The following is a 20316-nucleotide window of genomic DNA, read 5'->3' as shown; positions in this document are numbered from 1 at the left end:
AGCTGGGAAACAAATATTCCAGTACATCCCGCAGAATAAGCTGATTTGTTACGGGCATTTAATGATCTGGTTAGCCCCGGAATTATTTTCCTCAGTAGATAGGTAACTAGGGAGGCAATGAAGAGAACCCTCCAATGTGTTCATTAAGAATTCACTGGCAGGGGCCTTTCTCTGGCTCAGAGCCAGAAACCTTCAGGATCCAACAATAATAGTCTTCCCAGGAACACGAAGGTGCCCACCACCCTTATTATTTGCTCATACCTCACTTGGGAGCCCTAAGGACTATGGAAACCAGTAGAAGAGAACCCTGGGGAAAACATCCAGTACAGAAGGATCGAATTGACTGGGTTCCTGGTAAGTACATTAAATAGAAAACCTGACTCAGAGGCAATACAAATGGCCGCCGACATGGGACTCGCGTCAGGTTGCCTGGCTTCACGTCCTGACACGCCCCCTTCCTACCCTGTCACTCCAAGTCATGAAACCTCTCTAGTTCTGTTTCCTCATCTGTAAAATGAGGGCTCTTGAAAGACCTATGCTTATGGCGGTGGCGTAACGCTTGTAAGAGTTAATACGTGCAAAATGCCAGAACAGCGCGTGACACATAGCAGACTCTGTAAATGTTAACGTTAGTATTATCAGGTTGTGGAAAAGCGGTTATTATGAATAATATTAATAGCCAAAATTTATTGAGTGCTTATAATATGCCAGACAATGTTATAAATTCCTTACACGTGTAATGGAGGACGAAAAATTATTAATATAAGAATATTTTTAAAGCCTGTTTTCCATCCCCTTCCCAGCTCTCTCTCCACCCTCACTTCCACCAGTAAAATTCTGATTTGGTTTACTTGGCATTTCCCCATATCCTCAGCTCCTGGGCCCTTAATCCACAGGTTGGGGGAAAATGCTGCAAGCCTGAGAGACAAGAAGATTTATATTTGAAATAAAGAGAACTCCTGGCTGAAACAAAAAAGAATAGCTCCAAGAAAGCACAGCAGAGTGAGTCTGAGAAGTTTTACTTGGCAGTTGAGAGTGGAATAGGACAGATTTTCAAGTACAGCCACTCTGGGTTGAAAGTAAGGAGCAGACAAATTGAAGGCAGAGAATTTTTTTTTTTAAGTGTGGCTCTTCCTGATGTAGATTCTACCCTCTCGGAATTCTCTTCAGAAACTACAGCAAACGTTTGCTTGAATTGCGTTTGCTGGGGCTTCTCTGCTAACTTGTGTTTTGCCTTTGAATGTGATTGTAAGTGGAGACAGGACCACATGGGAACCCACCTTTATACAGGTTATACACACATTTCTCTCTCAGGTTATCCTCACAGCAATACTGTGAGTCTGATACTATTATTACCCCTTTTAGCCGGCATCAGTTCCTGCTTCTTCTGTTGTCCTCCTGAGATTGTTGTCGAAGGAAGCTAAATGCCTGGTTTTTGGTAAAACAAAAACCAAAGTGTGTGTGTGTGTGTGTGTGTGTGTGTGTGTGTGTGCGTGTGCATGCCTTTTAATTTAATTAAATATTCACATTGTTTAAAATTCAAAAGGTACAAATGGTATAAAGCAACGTCTCCCTCCTCACCTTGTTCTCCCAGCCATCTGGTTCCCCTTCCTGGAGGCAAACAATGTTATCAGCTTCTATTGTATATTTGCAGATAAAAGCATTACAAGCAAATACATTTTGTCTCTCCCTCTTTTTTTAAATGATAGCATAACACACTCAACCCGGTGTGCTTTGATTGTTTCCATTTGTCAGTACTGGGAACAATCTTGGAAATCATTCCATCTTGGTATACAACGAGCGTCCTCACCTTTCCTGATAGATAAAAATAGCCCGTTAGGAGGCACCCTCATTTCTTTGACAGGTTCTCTGTTGGACAATCAGAATACTTCTCAATTTGTGCGATGGCAAATGATGTGACAATGAATACTCTGGGACATAATGTCATTTTGCATGTTTGTAGATCCATAGTATAAATTTCTAGAAACAGAATTTCTGGGTCAAAGGCCATGTGCACATGTATTTCTAATAGACACTCCTAAATTGCCTTCCATAGATTATTTTTAACAAAGTACATGCCTACCAGCAACGTAAGAGATTGTTAATTTTCCCTCACCCTCTCCAACACAGTGGATTATTAAACTTTCTGGTCTTTGCCCATCTGATAGATGAAAATGGAAAATCCATTTCTTCTCTTGCCTCAGGTTACTTGAGTTTAAAGTGTAACTTGTTGCCCACAAACCTTTTGATTCATTCATTTAAATAGTATAAGGCATTTCCCACATACAAAGCTCTACCCCAGTCACCCCTTCACCCTGTAAAGCAGAATCTCTCTCCAAAATCATTTTGTGGCTTAAGATTCCTCCAGATGGCTGGCATTTGAATAACTCCTGATTTCTTCGCAGTTGAATAATAGGATAATTATTGGGATTTGGGAGGAGAAAATAAATAATATTCCTGTCCCAATTTTCTCCCCAGCCCCCTCCCCAACCCAGCTCCGACTTGGGACCAATCAAGAGACAGTCACAGGAATCAGACAGATGGAGATGAAAATATCTGCTTTATGTCTGATAAAGCCGATTGGAGTCTAAAGCTTAGACCCAGAAACAGATGGGTTTTCTAATATCTGCCCTGAACCAAAAAACAAACCAAAAAAAGCCATAATTAAACCCATACACCCAGCCACCGGCAGGCCTCCTCTGCAAAGGGCAGTCTTCCGTGCAGTAATGGCTGTTTATTATAGGGCCTCAGAGGAAAGTGGGTTTCCTGAGGACAGCCAGGCCCAAAAAGAGCCTGCAGAAGGGCTGAGCCACATGGTCTGCTCAACCAGACCAGCAACACATATTACATGTAGCCATAGAAGTGTCACTCCCCAAATCGTTCCCTCCAGCACCCCAGAGGCAAGGAAATTCTCATCCCTCCATGCAAATGTAGGAACAGGGGATAAGAATGGTCCACTAATCATTTCACCTTCAGGGATGAAGTTCTAAAGAACATGGGACCTTTTGGGGATGGGAGGGAGTTGAAAATGTGAGAAGAATACAGACTATATTCATTACTTCATCCATAAAATACTGAGTGAGGATTTACCTAGCAGCGGGCTCTGTCCTAGGATCTGGGACGACGATGGAAAATACTCAGATCTCGCCTTCTAAGAGAACCGATATTGTACATGAGAGATAACCACGTAAATAAGTCATCTTCTACAAACTCGGATCAAAGCATGGACAAAGCAACAGGCAAGGCTTTGCAAAGAAGGCACCTTGAGCTGTGCTAGGAAGGGTGAGCAGGGCAGTGAACAGCCTTGTATGTAACATTATTTTGCATAAGGGGTTTGTGGGGTGGGCATGAGAAATGCCAGATCAGAAAAAAAGAGCAGTCGCAAAAGCAGAGAATGGAATCTTCTTGTGTTTGGATGGGGACCTGTTCAGAGGGGAAGGCAGGGCACAGGTGATGTAAGACAAGGCTGGGAAGGTACCAAGGCCATCAGATCTTGGCACAAGCCAGTCCATGTGCCTGGAATGTCCCACTCTTTCTATAAAATTTCTATTGACTTCTTCAAAGTCATGCTTAAGTCTTACCCAGTCTACAAACTTCCCATTCGTTTTCTGAATACGAACTCAACACATGGTGCACCCCTACGGTCCTTTGACTATAGACTTGGTCTGTGTTAACGTGTTTTTCCTACAGAAATCATCTCATTTTGTCATCATTATTTAGGGGAATAAGCAGACTTCTCTAGATAATCAGAGCTTTTCCCCTAAGCATCAATATTTTATTTGCTTCATTGAATGGACCAATATTCATTGAGCACTTGTTATGTGCCAAACACCGTGCTGCACAATAGAGATTTTAAGCAAAGGAAAGTAAACACACAGAGAGTATTCATTACACAGGCCAAGAAACAAGCCTGGGCCTCCTTTAGGGGATGAAAAATTTCACCCTCACTTCTCCCGCTGCCTTGTTCGATAGATCTTACTAAAGCAGATCATTCTCTTCCCCGCCTTCTTAAACAGAGAGGAATGAACAACATCTGAAATATTTGTGTTGAGTTGGGTGCATCGACTTGAATATTTCTTCTTTTTCATTAGAAAAACACCATGTTCCTTGTGAAAAGTTGAAAAAAATTTTTTTTTTAGTTACCCATGGTCCTACCATCCAAGAAGCAACCACCGTTAACATATTTGCATGTCTTTCTAGGCTTTTGTCCAATCCAATTTTAGGAAGTTTGCCATGATAGAGATAAAATAGATTGAACACAAAAGTTCATAGCTTGCTCTCTTACAAGTTCACGGTACGGCATAGCCGGTTTTCCAGGAAGCATCCTTTGTTGAACAATGGCAACCAGGAGAGAAATCCCAGGTCCTCACTGTTTTCCCTACTTCTGTCCCCTCCTGCCCCCATGCAGGGGAACAGAGCTTCCCCCATCCTCTGCTGTGGCAGTAGCAGCTTGAAAGAGCAGAGAAATGGTGGACACAGCATGCCTGAGGCTGTGAAATCTGTAGGACCCATAAATGAATTAAGAGACCGACTCGTCCCTATTTCTGGAGAGAGGAATTACGAGTCTTGGGGAGGAAGGTACAGCAACGGGAGGTTCTAGACACTGAGACAGGAAGAAAGAAAAGGGAGACATGTTGAAGTGAAAAGACATGTCCAGGAGAAGCAGGGGCACCTTTATGGGATAATACCCTCTGACTAGTGGGGGTGTCCGTTCTCCTCCGTCATCATCGGCAGAAAGTGGAGACAACCCCTCAGAGGCTAGACTGGACCAGCTGAGAAAGAACACCTTCTGAAGACTATCATCCAAGCAGAGAAGACGTCCCATCTTGGAGACACGCAAGTTTCCAACTTTTCCGTTTCCAGAGGATCCTCGTGCACCAACCCTGAGACACAGAAAAGGGAGCTTCGATATGTGTTATATTTGTAACAGAGGGATGTCTCCCAGGACTACCAATGGCCAAAGAAAGAAAGCATGTATCCGCTACCGGTTCAGGACAAGGTCTCACCTTCCTGCAATCCAAGCAAGTTATAGACTGCCTACAGAAATTGGAAAGGTAGCTGCCCCTGTACAAAATGGCCCCAGAACACCCACAATTAAACGTCCTTTGTTCTTCCTTAACCTCCAATGCAGCGACTCCCAATCTTATGTGCATGTTGGAATCATCTGCATAGCTTCCAAAACTACCGAAGCCTATGTCCCATCTCCAGGGTTGGTATGAATCCATCTTGGGGATGGCCTGGATTTAAAATTGCTTAAAAAGATGCCCAGGTGATGCTAATGTGTGTCAGACGTGTTTGAGAGCCACTGCTTTAATGTCAGCTCCCGGAAATCACTTCTCCTTGTAGCTGGTCTGTAGCCATTGCCTGCAACAGCCCTATTCCACATTCCACAACTCTATTCCAGAATGTTCTGGAAAAACTGTCTAGAATATACCTGAAATAAGGGGAAATGAACTTGAAACAGTGCAAATAAAAAGCATGAGCTGTAGCATCGTAAGTCTTTTTTTTAACATCAAACGTGTCTGCTCAGACACCTCAGCTTTTTTCTGGATAGCTGAGCTGGCTAAAGAAGTGACCACCAGACAAGCCAAGTTTTATGACATCGCTTAGGTGTGATGGATGATGTGTTTTCTATATGCATATGCTTATAGATATTTAGCCTACAAGCGATGAGTTCAAACTATAATGTCTTCCCTGAGGGTTCAAGCAACTTGAGAGCAGGTATCATATCTTTAATGCGTCATTGTGTGACATCTTGAACAGAAACTTTATACCCAGGAAGTTCACAGTATATTGTTCGGAGTGATCTTTAACACTCATGTTGCTGCTGATTCTCCCAGAGCTGACTAATGGGCCAAGGAACAGCCCCAGCTCCTAAGTGACAAGGCCCTCCTTATCAAAGCGGTGTCTGGGGTCCTTCTTGGGGATATCAAATACAATCTCTTCCCAATTAAAATATTCCAGATGAGTACTATTACGTGTTCCCCAGAGAGAGCACTGAGCGAGCTAAAAAGCAATGAGTTCGCCTCACAGCTTCCCACTCAACTGCCCTTTAAATGTGAAAACAATTATTTTAATCACTCTTAGCTGGAGTCTGCCCAGAGCTAGAACAGGTTCTCTGAGCATCCTTGAGAGACCTGGACCAGGGAGAGAGCAGGTCCTCAGAGCTCCTGGCTGATGCAATCTGAGGACATTCCCCAGAAGACATACGCCTCCCTTCTTAGTTTAAGAAAATAAATTAAAACTTTAGGAAAACAATCCTAAACATCACACTAATTGACTTCAGAGACAAAAGACAGATCTAGCCTGTGCCAGCTCGGCTTAGCATCCGGCAAAGGCCAGAGAGTCTGAGAGCGGGCCAGGGGGGTCCCACCCGTGGAGGGTAAGTGTGCCTTGTTGGTATCATTGTTAGAAGCACGCAGGCGAAGCTAAGTGTTCTTGCCCTCTGCCTCGACTCTCTTCCTTACGCTTCTTTAAAAACCTTATTTTCCTCTTACAGCATTGAGAGTGTCTCATGATGTATTTCATCAAATCCTGTCTCAGTTGTGTTTTACCTCAGTGTGCTATGGGGGGATCCCCCAAAATTCTTTAGAAAGAAATACCTTAAAATGAACATTTGACACACTTGGGTACACTTTGACCTTAAATAAAATACATCATTTGACACATTTGGGGAGATAGAACAACTGGGGGAAGAGGGAATGACTTTTTTTCTTTAGTGAAACAAATAACAAGGCGTTACAAGACTCCCAAAGAGTCAGAACTCAAGTGGTGTCACGAATTGCACCTGTGGGCCTCTTCCAGGGAAAGAGCACTCTGAGAACAGCCTTTTTGTGGAAGGAAGGAACCCTCTGACCATTTCTCTTCTTGAACCCTCCATTCTATTTTCTAAGAACTTCCTGACAATGGCATTCGTGGGCACTCTGCCCTCAGAATGTTCTTGATTTCCACGATACTGCTCTAGGTGCTTCTTCCCCATCCTGCTTATGGGCACACCAGTCTCAAATGCCGGGCTCCGTGGGCTCTGTCCTTGGCCTTCCTATGCTCTCCCTAGGTGACCTAAAACACTCCCATGACGTCAACTGTTATCTGTAAGGTGATATTTCCAGAGGCATATTTCCGAGGTCTATATCCCATTATTTCCTGGACACGGATTGGCCATCAAAGGGGTTCATCGAACTCATTATGTACAAAATGAAATGCATACCGATTCCTGAATTCTCCTTCCATCCCTTATCTTTGCAATTAGCACCATCATCTAGCAACGACTCCATCACTCAAGCAACGAATTGGAGTTCGCCCTCAGATCCTTCTGCTCACCCCCTACACCCAGTTTATCATTATTTGTCTCCCTTAGGAAGTGCTTTGGGCTGCTGGGTGAAAATGACGGATACCGCAAGGGCTTAAACGAGAAAAGATGTCTATTTTTTTCTTACGTGGCATGAGGTTCAGAGGTAAACCATCCCGAGGCTGGTACACTGGGTCGGCCATGTCATTGGGCCCCTAAGACCCCTGGCCTTTCCTCTCTGCCATGCTTTTCCCAAGGCTCCCATCCTTAAGAGCACAGGCCCTCGTCATTTCTCCTGTGGATTATTTCAGTGGCCTCCTAATTAGACTCTTTGCCTGCCACCTGTGCCCCTCACGGCCATTCTTGGCACCGGGGCCATAACTATGTTTCCTAAAGGTGAACCTGATCCCTGTTTACCGTCTTTCAGGGGCTCCCCTACAGCCGTCAAGAAAAAGCCCACACCGCCTTTAAGCCCTTCCCAGTCTGGCTCACAACCACTTTGGCGCCTCCTCCTGTCTCTCTGGAGTTCCAGACCCGCCAACCACATCTCCATCCCGGGACATCTCAGTTCTCTTACGCCATCTCGTCTTTACAAGCGTTGTCACTGTGTCTGCAGCGATGACACTTTCGTAGGCAAACAACGATGAAAGACTTGGGGAAGTACCCACACCGCAGGGCCACCTGTTCAGACAGGGAGAAACAGTCAGCAAAACATGTTGTTTGTCACACGTGTATAAATGCCACTGCTTTAAAACACAACAGACCCGCCTCCTCCGTCTCCAGAAATAATCTAAAGTTGCCTCTCCAGGAAGCACGACGTGGATGGCTTTCCCCATCGCTTCCTCCGTGGCCTAATTAGCCCAGACTTCCCCACGTCTAAGAAGAGAAGGGAGAAAAAGGCAACCTCTCACTTAAGAGTCCGCCTGGCCGCCAAGATACCCCTATGTGGATGAAAGCAAACCAAAGAAAAAGTGAATAATGATGAAAGAAAAGGGGGATAAGGATGAAAGAGGAGCCTGTACCCTAGATACATAGAAACTCCTGCAAAATGCATCCACCAGCCTGGATTCTGACTTGAGATGTGTGGCTTGTGGGCAAAGAACAGAGAGAATTGAGAACAAGCAAGAGGCTAGTTGAAGCCCGTGTGATGGTGCTTTGCCTGGTTTTCTCAAAACTAAACTGCTTCCCACAAGGGCCAGGGGGAAAAAAAATCACAGTCAAAAGTTATGGGGGGAGGGGGGCGGACAGGGTGAAGGTAACAAAAGGTGACGTGTGTGTGTGTGTGTGTGTGTGTGTGTGTGTGTGTGTGATGCCTTGGGCACAGCTTCCTCTGGCTATTCGGAGACCCCTGTGGCAAACGGGAGCCTAAATCACTTTTGCTGTGTATCGATGGGCTCCTTCCTGGGAGCCTTCTGTGGGCCTCGTTCATGTCAGTTCAATGTTGTCCCCTTTACTGGAAATAAATGCTGCCGGTGGGGAGCTGGCCTATCACCCCAACTATGTCCTAACACTTGGCTGCTTTCTCCAGCACGCACATCACCAGGAACGAGGTTGGTGAGTCAAGTGTTCTGGAGAAAGAAGTGGAATGATCACAAGGCTGTCGAATGACAGAGACTGCTAAGGACGCAGATCTGCCCTCTGCCGATTTATGTCACTGTAGCTCCGTGGGAAAATTCTCAGAAGAGGTAGCAAGAGAAAAAATCGGGGATCTTCGTGTTTCAGTGCCATTTCATCTTGGCCGGTTACTGCATCTTTACTCTGTGCTCTTTAAAAAGAAAAAAGAAATAGCATCTTTTAGGCACAAATGATTAAAGAGAAATCTAAGACAGCCCAAGAAAATTCCAAAGTGCCCTTCTATTGCGACCCCAAACAATTTTTCTGAGAGGGGTTGAATAAATGGAAAGAAGTGTTTGGGGAAAGGAAGATTGGGTCACCACGTAGGGCAAAGAGGCACCACTCAGCCTTCAGCTTCCCTGAGAGTCACACAGCCTTTGTAGGCATGGATGGCGGGCATCTTTCTAGATACCTCGAAATCTGGCTGTCAAGACTAGAATACTTCGATGTGACCTGGGATTAGGGTCGTACTCAAAGCGCCACCCAGCAGAGCACCGGCTGAGTGAGTAAAGCCCCGGAGTTGCCAATGCCTTTGTACCAAGACCCTATCGTCACTTGACATTGTCCAGCTCCAATGCACTGGCCGTGCTGTTGGCTTCCCACCCTTCTTTCTTCCCATCCTCTCTCGTTCCTCTATGTTCATCGGTAAGCCCAGCACCTTTAGAGAGCCCCAGTGACCTGTGTCTAGCACACCATATTGGCTCATGTTGAGTGTGGCTCATGTGACGTCTTATTTGAAGAGTACTTCCTACGGCGACGAAGATAACTCTGCGGCCCACTATCATTTGCTTGGAGGCTCTTTGCTGAGCCCTAAGCTGCAATCAAAAGGGACTTGCAGTAAATAATGGCAGCCAGTGGCATGGTTCATCATGCACGCATCTAACAACAATTTTGGAACAGGACCAGGTACACATCGACCAAATACAGGGGATCTTGGATGTTTTTCTCTCTTCTGTGAACTATTGGCCGCTGTCTAGAGGAAGTTCTCTATAACTGCGGTTCTGGAGATTTCACGTGTTTGGGAGAAAACCATGAAGGCGAAGGGGAAATTGGTTACATGTAGGCGTCTTCTAACTTTCAAGTTTCGCTTTTGTCTCACACATACTTTTAACCCAGTAAAGGTGGACTGGACAAATGCCACCATCCTAAACTAGACTAGACAGATGGCCCCGCCTTGTGTCTGTTCCAAAGCTGAGAAGCCCATGGAAGGCTGCTATCTCCTGATGGCCAGCTCCAGGGCCAGGCCAGTGGCGGGGACAGGCAGCTGACTGGGAGCAGGGAAGTGACCGGAATAACCATGCTTCTCCCCTTCTCCCGAGTTGGTGGCAAACAACTAGCTATCATCTTCCTTTCTTTGTGTCTCCTAGAAAGATTTTAATCTGCCCACTAAGCATCTACCCGTGGTTTCCGTGGCTAGTCTGTTTGTTTGTTTGTTTGTTTGTAAGCTCTACACCCCAAGTGGGGCTTGAACTCACAACCCAGAGATCCAGAGTCCGATGCTCCAATCAATGACTGAACCAGCCACGTGCCGCCTCATTACTGTTTTCAGGCAAAGAGCTCATGAGTGAAGGAAAAAGGGGAAACTACGTCAGCCACACATTTTTTTTTCTCTCGCTTTCTTCTGAAATTATGGAAAGGAGAGTCGATCGCCACCGGTAAATATGGTGCGACGTCTCTACTGTCCCAAGAATTTCACATTTCAATTTGTTTTCTAGGATAGGTTGCCCAAACTCCCCCGGGGAGCCATTTATTAATACTTCATTCACCAGAGAGAATGCAAAGCAGGCAAAAGTTGCCATGCCTGACGCAACTTCTTTTAGGACTGAACCGAGCACTGATGCAAAACTCGGGGGAGTCTCACGGTTAACGCCACCTCGGCAACTGAATGAGACAAGCTCTTCCTTTGTGCCCCCGGTCTTCTGCCTTTGCTTTGAAAACCCCAGGCCTTCCTTTCGCTTGGCTGCCTGCTACTCACCACACTTAAATTAGGAAATCAGAGAAGAGAGGGGCAGGAGACTTCTGTGCAGCAAAGGCTAGAACACTTTGGGGACAAGCGGGCGTCTGGAGGGAGCAAGCACAGGGCCCTGTTTGGAGCATTCGGCCCTGAGACACAGCGGTATTTGAGCATCGTGCCTTGTGGCAGCGAGTTGTGACGCGCGGCAGAAGGCACCTTGTCCGGGCGGGTACAGTAGGAAGTATGTTCAGGGCCCCTGCTCGGGGATGTTAATTCAAACTCTCGGAGATTTCCAAAGCCGATCGGCTCCCTGACACGATCCAAAGAGCAGACGCACGTACGTCTCCCACGCCTCCTGCCATGACCACAGGAAGTTACATCCTGACATGACCACAGGAAGTTACACAAAGACTTCTGAGATGACTGGAGGCCCTAATGACACTGCCAGTGTCCCCACAAAAGCTTCTCTCCCCCTTGCTGGGCTACACTCTTTTTTTTTTTTTTTTAATTTAAATTCGAGTTAGTCAACATGTAGTGTAGTCTGGGCTTTAGGAGTAGAACCCAGTGATTCATCTCTGACCTATGACACCCAGCGCTCATCTCGAAAAGCGCCCTCCTTAAGGCCCATCCCCCATCTAGCCCATCCCCCACCCTCCTCCCCTCCAGGAACCCTCAGTGTGTTCTCTGTATTTATGAGTCTCTTCTGGTTTGCCTCCCTCTCTGTTTGTACCTTATTTTTCTTTCGGCTGCAGTCATTCTGATGAAAACGCTGAGGCACAGAGAAACATCACCGCTGTATAAAAAGGTCATTTAATCCTTGCCGTCATCCCCAGCCTTCCCAGTGAGAAAGAACAGCACTAACCATTCATCTCGAGTATGGCTTTTACTCTGCTAAGTCTTCTAGACCTTCTTCTTGAAACTCATGTGGAGGCTTAGCGTGGAAAATTCCAGACTTAGGGTTTGTTTTCAAAAGAAACCAGATCTACAGACTAGGTAGTGAAGTGCTGGGCCACAAAATAACATCAGCTCCCAGGAAAGCCCCTTAAACTCGGGCAAAATTCTGTCTTTATTCACCTTTGGTATTTCACCAGAACTTGTAATCGCTAAGTTGCTAACCAATAGACACACGTCAGGGAGGACAGGAAAGAGAAAATGTATAAACCTGGGTGCCAGGCCATGTGAATAATGGGGTTTTTGGTGGCTGTTTCCATACATTTAGCCAACAGATTTTACCTTCCTTTTTTTTTCCCTTTTATCTCTGTAGCATCCTGTCACCTAAGGAGTGATAAAGATTTAAGGGGGAAAAAAAAAATCCAGTTCAGATTGATTTTCTTTTTCAAATGGGTTTTCTAAATGCAAGTGATAATGACCAAAGACTTTTAAAAACTCATTTCTAAATGATTTCATCTTTCTACCTTGAACACATATCACTTAATTCAATACTCTCAAGTAAGACCACACATTTGTTAACATTCCACATTTCCTCTATTGATCACCACAGGCCAGCCTATTCCAAAGGGAATAATGAGCCAAGATATCTCTCTTTAATTTCTAGGTCATAATAGTTCATGGTGAAAGTGAACTATCTAGGAAAGGAATAACCCCAGTAATGACAATTAGGACAAAAGTAAAAAAAAAAAAAAAAAAAAAAAAGAAGGAGAAGAAGAAAACAAAAAGAATTTCTCTTGATTTTATCCACATTATGTTGAGACAGCTCTCTCTATCCTCCCCCCCCCCACCCCACGTCAACTCAAGACCTAACTTGAGGCTAGAAGATAGAAAAGCCAAAGAAACTTGAAGATTTATCTGAGGATAGTTCCTGTCAAAACCACGCATGACAAGAGTTGGAGGTCAAGTTCCCCGGGGAGACAGCTTGCCCTGGGGTGCCTGGGTGGCTCAGTCGGTTAAATACTGGACTCTTGATCTCAGCTCTCATGTCTTGATCTCAGGAGTCATGAGTTCAAGCCCAGTGTTGGGCTTAGCGCTGGGCCTGAAACCTACTTAAGAAAAGAAAAGAGCGGTGCCTGGATGGCTCAGTCAGTTAAACATCTGATTCTTGGTTTCATCTCAGGTCCTGATCTCACCATTCATAGGATCGACCCTCCCACCAGGACTTTTCTCTCTCTCTCTCTCTCCCTCTCTCTCTTTCTCACTCTGCCCCTCCCCCACGCACACTCGTTTGCTCTCAAACCAAATAAATGAACATAAAAAAAATAATAAAGCTCACCCTAGGTGCTCTCCCACCACATGGCACCCAGCCCCCACCCCCCCCCCGCCCCCCCGCCCAGGGCAAGGTCACTCTGGGAGACCCAGTCAGCTTTAGATACTGAGAAGTACACCATTGTGTGTATGTGTGTGTGTGTTTAAATACAGATATAAAAAAGCAGACCACAGACATTCTCTGACAAGTTGTGTAAGTTTCCTACACAAACCAGGGCTCGAAAACCCTTGGTGGCGATAAATGGGAGCACAGAGTCAGGGTGACAGGACACAGTGAGTCACCTCAACTTCCTGCTAATCACAGGAACCCTACAAAAGCTCCATGTGTCTCAGATTGTTGCTGGGGGATTTCCGTCTCAATTCAGCCTCCAATTTCTATGGCTTGCCCCTTCCTTCTTTTCATTTCTCCCTATGCATCACATTTGTCTGAATCTTCGCTGCCCTGCAAATAACACCATTGTGTTATGCTGGACATTGGGTTTTTAAATGTCAGCGTCCTGTGCTCAGCCTTATGTGATGAGATATGATGTTTCTAACCGCATTCCTGTGACGCTGACCTGAGGTATTTAGCTGCTAAAAAAAAAACAAAAAAAAAACTTTAATGGTAGGTGAAGGAGATTGAGAGTAGACTTCTCTTGATGAGCGCTGACTAATATATGAAACTCCTATAACACTGTGTGTTAACCACACTGGAATTAATTTTTTTGTTGTTACATTAAAAACGTTCTTCAAGTGGTAGCTTTCATAACCCTGGAAGTGAGGATATAGAATTTATCAACGTTAGGTTTTCCTGCCCAGATTTTCCTTCAACTTGTTTTTCCTGTGGCCTCTTAGACTACAAGAACGAACAAGATGGGAAACCGGGAAAGAACGGGGGGGAAGAGGGAGAGGAGGTGCCAGGAGGTTGAGCTGTGGCAGCTCGTAGCCAATGTCCCTCTTCCTGCTGCTGATTGCTGGTGTTAAAAATTATTCTGAAGGTCAGGAAGACCTTATTCAAGACACAGCTACACGTAACAAGGAAAAGTGGGGATTTCTGGCCAAGGAGCAGGATGAGAAGGTCAGTGGATAGAAACTTACAAAGAGGAGAGACATCAGGGGCAGGGGGATTCCAGCTAATCGGCCTAACAGATTCCTTGCTGAAAACAAGCCAGGATGACCAGACACCAAGGATGGGGGGGTGGGGAATCTGATCAGATACAGAGGATGATTAGACATTAAGTGTGGGGTTTCTTTCCAACTCACCCAACGGGATTCTTGCTAAAAGTGGGCCATACAGGTCCAACAAAGACAAACACTGAAGCTCAAGGTCAAAGTACGGTTGGTTTAGAGGAGCCTCACTAAACTCGAGTCAAGAAGAGAGCCTTTGTCACCAGTTGCCTGGCCAGGTCTGGACATTCTGCTCTGAATGGATTCCCTTGTAGTTGCAGTATCCACAGACCCACCCATGGGACCCTCAAGGCTACTCTACAGAAAATTGGCCACAGTCCTCAGGAGGCACTTGACTGGAGAGGGGCTGGGGACCTTTCATGCCTAGAAACCCCAAAGTCGGCCTCCCCTTTTAGTTTTATGGAATCTCCCCCTCCCTACCCACCAACAATGAGCCAATGCAACTCCTCAATTACAAATACTTTCCTTCATTCACTTCTTTTCTTGGACCACCCAGTTGATCCTACTCAAACAATAAAGCATTGGGTAGGATTGCCTTCTGGGTACCAACAAATCATGCTTTGGCTTCAAACCACAAAGGCTTGGTTTCTCGGGATGGGGGAAACCACAAGAGGGAAAACAAAAATAAATATCTCAATAAATTGTTTCTCACAATTACCAAAACTTAAAACTTAAAAACATAATTGTTCTGCTGTGGATATATGTGTTTTTCTATTGTTGTGTTGTATTATGGCCTGCCGGCTAATACTCCCATATTGTCCAGAACGCTGGTAAAATTATTTCAAGTTCAAGATATTCTGTCAAAAACACCTGATCTCCAGGTGCTGTATCCCCTGAACAAATTGCAAACCATTGATATTGTATGTGTGAAAATGTGTTGGGCCTTGTCAGGAGCATGGTGACTAAAGAACATTGCTTGTTGATTCTGAATTACATCATTTGATTCAGGGGGAGGGAAAGAAAAAAGAGACTGCATTGTGTCTTGGGGAAGGGAACTCTCAGCTAAGAAAAGGAGTTGTCGTGACCCCTTTAATGCTGAAGTCAGAAGACTCATCAGAGGATAGGAGAACTGCCAGATAAAACACAGGATACCTAGTCAATTTGAATTTCAGAAAAACAATAACGATTTTTGTGTAAGTATATATCATGCAATATTTGGGACATACTCACTCTACAAATCTTTCCACTGTTTATCTGAAATTCAAAGTTCAGCTGAGTGCCCCATAATTTCCTATGCCAAATCTGGCAACCCTAATTACAGGATCTTCTTGTCAGTATCAGCTTAAGCAATTGATAATGTGGACATTGAGTCTGACAAAGGGCGCCATGTTTAAAATTGTGCCCTAAACTAGACACCAAGTGGGCAGGTCAAATATTGTAGCAAATCACCTTAATTAAATACCTTTCTGGTGGCTTCCAGTCCTGCATTGCTCCTCTCAGTCGCAAGCTGGAGCTGTCACTGTCCTGGTACGGATGGATACTGTGTCCCAAGCAACCGGCAGCAAGGCATCCTACAGGATGGGGAGTCGTTGACCAGAAGCACTTTGTTTCCTTCATAGGTTCCTCTTAACTTGCAGTCCCAGACCTCTGCTCTTCTTTCGGAACACTGTTTCTAAGAGAACGTTTTCCCTGCTCACAGAGTCCATCACCTTTGAGCAGGTCTCTGGACTCTGGGGGTTCAGGAAGCGGCCCCACTGTTGAGTTCCAGTTGGGTTTCTCGTCATTTCTTCGGGTCTGTCAACCAGAGCAAAACGCACAAGGCTCCCTTCAGACCAGCTCCTCCTCATGTCTACGCCACCGTGGTCTCCATTGGCCCAAACCTGCTGGCATCTTCGATATCATTTCCCTTCCCTTCTCATTCTGGTCAGACTTCAAGTCTCAACCCTTTTGCTCTGTAAATTGTCCCTCACACACAGTCTTTCCCAGTGCAACCACATTCACCTCAGTGTCCCCCTCACATCTCAAGTTACAATACCCCCAAACCCAGGCTTTTCCTCTCCAAATCTCTCTCCTATTGCTTTCATGGTTTCTGGCTTCCCACAGGACTCAATCTAAACTTCTCTTCCTGGCTTTCATAGCCCTCTGTCATAAAGTCCCAGCCCGCCTGGAATTGTAGCTTCCAGGCACCTGAGCGGCTCAGTCGGTTGGGCGTCCGACTTCGGCCCAGGTCATGATCTCACAGCTTGTGGGTTCAGATCCCACATCAGGCTCTGTGCTGACAGCTCGGAGCCTGGAGCCTGCTTCAGATTCTGTGTCTCTCTCTCTCTCTGCCCCTGCCCCACTTGCACTCTGTCTCTGTCTCTCTCTCTCTTTCTCTCTCTCTCTCAAAAATAAATAAACATAAAAAAGAAAGAAAGAGAGAGAAATGGAGGGTCCTATTTCCCAGAGCATACCTTCTTCAATGGCCTTACTGTCTCAAAATCCCATCTTCCACATTAATACCCCCACCCCACTCTCCCTGCTGAGAATGGGCTCACCTCTGATGGTCTTAAATCTTACCATTCCTTCAGAGACAAGGGCAATTTCCTCTTCCCTTGTCCAATAGGGCCTTCCTGGGTCTCTATCTACAGTCAGTCTTTACCTCACAGTGAAGTCCTGTAAGGATAAAACAATGCCTTTTCCTTTGTTTGGTAAAGGGGATAGAGGCCTCCTTCACCAAGACCCTGGCTTCCCTCGGTGACAGGGTTCAAAATGCACATCCTCCCAAATATGGCAGCTCAGCACACTGAGTATCTTACACTGAAGGAGTCTGGGAAAATGGCAGACGCAAGAAAGTTACACAAGGGTGAACTTCCCCCCCTCCCCACCCCCCGCCTCAGTCCTGTGAAGCAGGTGACAAGACTATCTTGTGAAAGGTGACTTCTCCACACCTGCAGGGAAGAAACATCCTTGTCTCCAAGATGGAGGGACATTGAGAAGAACCCAAGCACACAGGTCTCACTAAGGTTCCCCCCGGTTCACCACACTTACCTCAAATCCCTTCCATATCACACTTGTCCACAACTGTCCCTCTTCATCACAACCAGTATAGGAACACCCATGTTTAACCATTTCTACAGGTCCGCATTTCCTTACGAAGGCTCCTGCATCACATAAAACTATGTTGCATAAATGGGTGTGCTTTTCTCTTATTAACTTCTCTTTGTAAGTTTAATCTTCAGTCCTGGCCAGGGTCCCTAAGAAGGTCAAGGAACACTTTTCCTCCCCCTACATCAGTGTCCTCTTGGTTTGGGGGTGGCTGGCTCTGGAGAAATATTTTCCAGCCAGCTCTGTAGGCAAAATCCCCTCTAGATCTCGACCTCCACCGAGATCTCCCACTTGGGTCCTCAGATCCGGGCCCCCAGAGCCGGCAGAACATACACCGAGAACAGAGCCTCCTGAGGTTTTTCCTCTTTGTTTCAAAATGAAAATGAGAAAAATCTCAAACTATTTTTGCTCGCAAAATATTTTTTACGTGTTTTTCTTGTGGGGGCGCCTGGGTGGCTCAGTCGGTTAAGCATCCGACTCTTGGTTTCAGCTCAGGTCATGACCTCATGATCGAGCCCCCAGTCGGGCTCTACACTGACAGTGAGGGGCCTGCTTGAGACTCTCTCTCTCTCTCTTCCTCTCTCTCTCTGCCCCTCCCCCACTTACACCATCTCTGTCTCTCTCAAAATAAATAAATAAACTGAAAGAAAAAATGTTTTTATCGTTGTCGTTTTTTTTTTTTTGCCCCGGTCAATGCTAAAAAGCCAGCTCTTTCGGGAAGTTTCAGTTTCCTGATGTCTTAGATCACAGTCTGATTCATCCGACACGGCCTCATTAATACCCTGAGTTCTTACACCTTGCTGCTCTGTTTGCCAGAGGTTTCCATGAGGCACCAGGGCAGGACAGCACTCTCCAGAAAATAAATCCATTGCAGACACGGGCCTGAAAGGCCATGGTGAATCAAGTTACGGTTGACCTAAATCCACTCTCTTTCTGAAATTTGGTAGGGATCGATTTCTCCATGAGAACTGCCATCCTTTCCGATTCCATACATAAGTAGGTGGAAAAATAAAGCTGTTGATTCTAAATGGCCATTTGCCCTTGAGGCCGATAGGTTGGGAATATCCAGAATGATTAACGTTGTCTAATTCTGACTGAAAATGGGGAAGGTAAAAAATCATACACGTAAAAATATTTAACTGGCCAATAACTAGCAATGTGATTATAATGATATCCTGGAACCTTGTTCTAACTAGCAAAACGAATGAATACTGTAGAAGGGAGATTCCGACTGGACCCCATCCAAGGATGGCCATTTATTGAAGTAACTCTGGGTACAGGATGGAGGGGAGCAGCAGCCAGAAGGCCGTGAAGCCAATTAGGAAACAACGGCAGCAGTCCAGGTGAGGTAACGAGGGCCCAGAATGAAACGGTGAGGCCAGGAAGAAAAGCATGTACCTAAGAGGCCTTGAGCTTGGGCATGTCGGACAACCGATGGCGGTGGACCTCAGGAGCCACCTGTTTAAGGAGGTGACGCATGGAGGGAAAGGGGGGACGGATGTGTGCCATTGCCGATACGGGGGTGATGTCAGCGAGGACGTGCTTTCTCTGTGGCTCAGAGATTTTGGTCTCTGGACCCGGCCTCGCGGATTTACGACCAAGTTCCGCAGAAAGAGATGTTGCAGACGGCAGTAGCCGAAGTTGTTTTCTCAAAAGATAGTGTGGGGCCCAGAAGCGCAAGCCATGCCACCTCATGCCCAGGGGACAAAATGCGACCCAAAATCGAGAGCTGTGTCCTCTCCTCGGAGCCCAGGGCACCGGGTGGCGTGGCTCGGGAAAGTCACCGAGGATCTGGGCGCCTGTCGGCTGGAGCCTGGTAGGCAACCTCTGGCCGCGGAAAGGTAAGGTCCAGAAACAGCTGCAGGGACCAAGGACATCGCGGGGACCAAGCCGAAGAACACGAGAGAGCCCCCAGGGGCTCACAGAAATAGCAGGCTGAATCTGGGTGCTAGAGGAGGGGCATAGGCCAGTGAAATTCTAGTTCTGACAGTGAGTCCCAAGAGGGACCTCACTGCGATACAACCATGGACCCACGGTCCCTGACCCTGGAACAGCATTATTACAAACTTCCAGCGTAAGAACTAAACAATCATCATTCCTCCGGCGGAAGCCGCGAATCCCAGGATGCCGCAGGGGCCCAGAAATCGCCTGGTCTCTTTAGGGACGGTCAGCAAATTGCCTCTATTTGTGCATTTCCCACAAGACAGAGGTGCACGTCAACTTGGTAAAATGGGCTGCTTGGTCAAGAGTAGCCAGCAAATTCAGAGAGGGGAAAAAAAGAATTCATTTTCTTTCTGGGCAGGGGGGCGGACAGGGTGGGCAGGGAAGAAGGCAGGTTAATTAACTGTTTTCAAGACGAAAAGTCTAAGTGACGCACGCCTGTGCATGGATCCACACCCATGTCAACCCCGTGATCCAAGGGGAGGCTCTCTCTCCACAGTCACTTGGGCCAGGAAGATGCACGAGAGATTTTTTGTTCAACATTTATTTAGTTTTGAGAGAGAGAGAGTGAGTGAGCGTGCACAAGCAGGGGAGGAGCAGAGAGAGGGAGAGACAGACTCCGAAGCAGGCTTCTGGCTCCCAGCTGTCAGCACAGAGCCAGACGTGGGGCTTGAACCCACAGACTAGGAGATCTAGGAGACTAGGAGATCATGACCTGAGCCAAAGTCGGACGCTTAACCGACTGAGCCACCCAGGCGTCAGAGATTTCTTTGAAACGAGGGCCGAGAGGCACGGAGAAAGGAGCTTAGAAAGGTAGTCCCCGCTACAGAGGCCACAGGTAAGCAAACAGGGCCACTGGTTCAACCTGCAGCCCCAGCCCCTCCGGGGAAGCAAAGCCTGACGGGAGGAAGAAGCGCAGGTAGCCCAGAGAAGACACCATGTCCTGCAGACGGGAGGCCGACTGCCCTACATGAGGGACAACACAAAAAAACATAATCTGATAGAAAACCTTTGCAGCTGGTGACGTGCAAGACAATGTCAGTGTCCCCGGCCGTGGATACAGACACTGCTCCCCAGTTTGCTCGCTCGGGTCACGACATAGAGT

At 46.4% G+C, this 20316-nt stretch overlaps 1 long non-coding RNA gene across 1 annotated transcript in view; it reads right to left on the bottom strand.

Moving 5' to 3' along the window:
• Window positions 1-4149: 4149 nt before the first annotated feature.
• LOC122219546 overlaps window positions 4150-20316 on the bottom strand; it is a 73357-nt gene continuing 57190 nt past the window's right edge. The window contains exons 3-4 of the long non-coding RNA XR_006202439.1: window positions 7866-7969; window positions 4150-4883 (exon numbers count right to left, since the gene is read on the bottom strand). This is a non-coding gene — a long non-coding RNA (uncharacterized LOC122219546). The remainder of the gene's footprint in view (window positions 4884-7865; window positions 7970-20316) is intronic.

The sequence above is a fragment of the Panthera leo genome, chromosome B2, assembly GCF_018350215.1.
Source record: "Panthera leo isolate Ple1 chromosome B2, P.leo_Ple1_pat1.1, whole genome shotgun sequence".
NCBI classification, from domain to species: Eukaryota; Metazoa; Chordata; class Mammalia; order Carnivora; family Felidae; genus Panthera; species Panthera leo.
The sequence above is the reverse complement of the archived record's forward strand: the minus strand, read 5'-3'. Positions and strand labels throughout refer to the sequence as shown.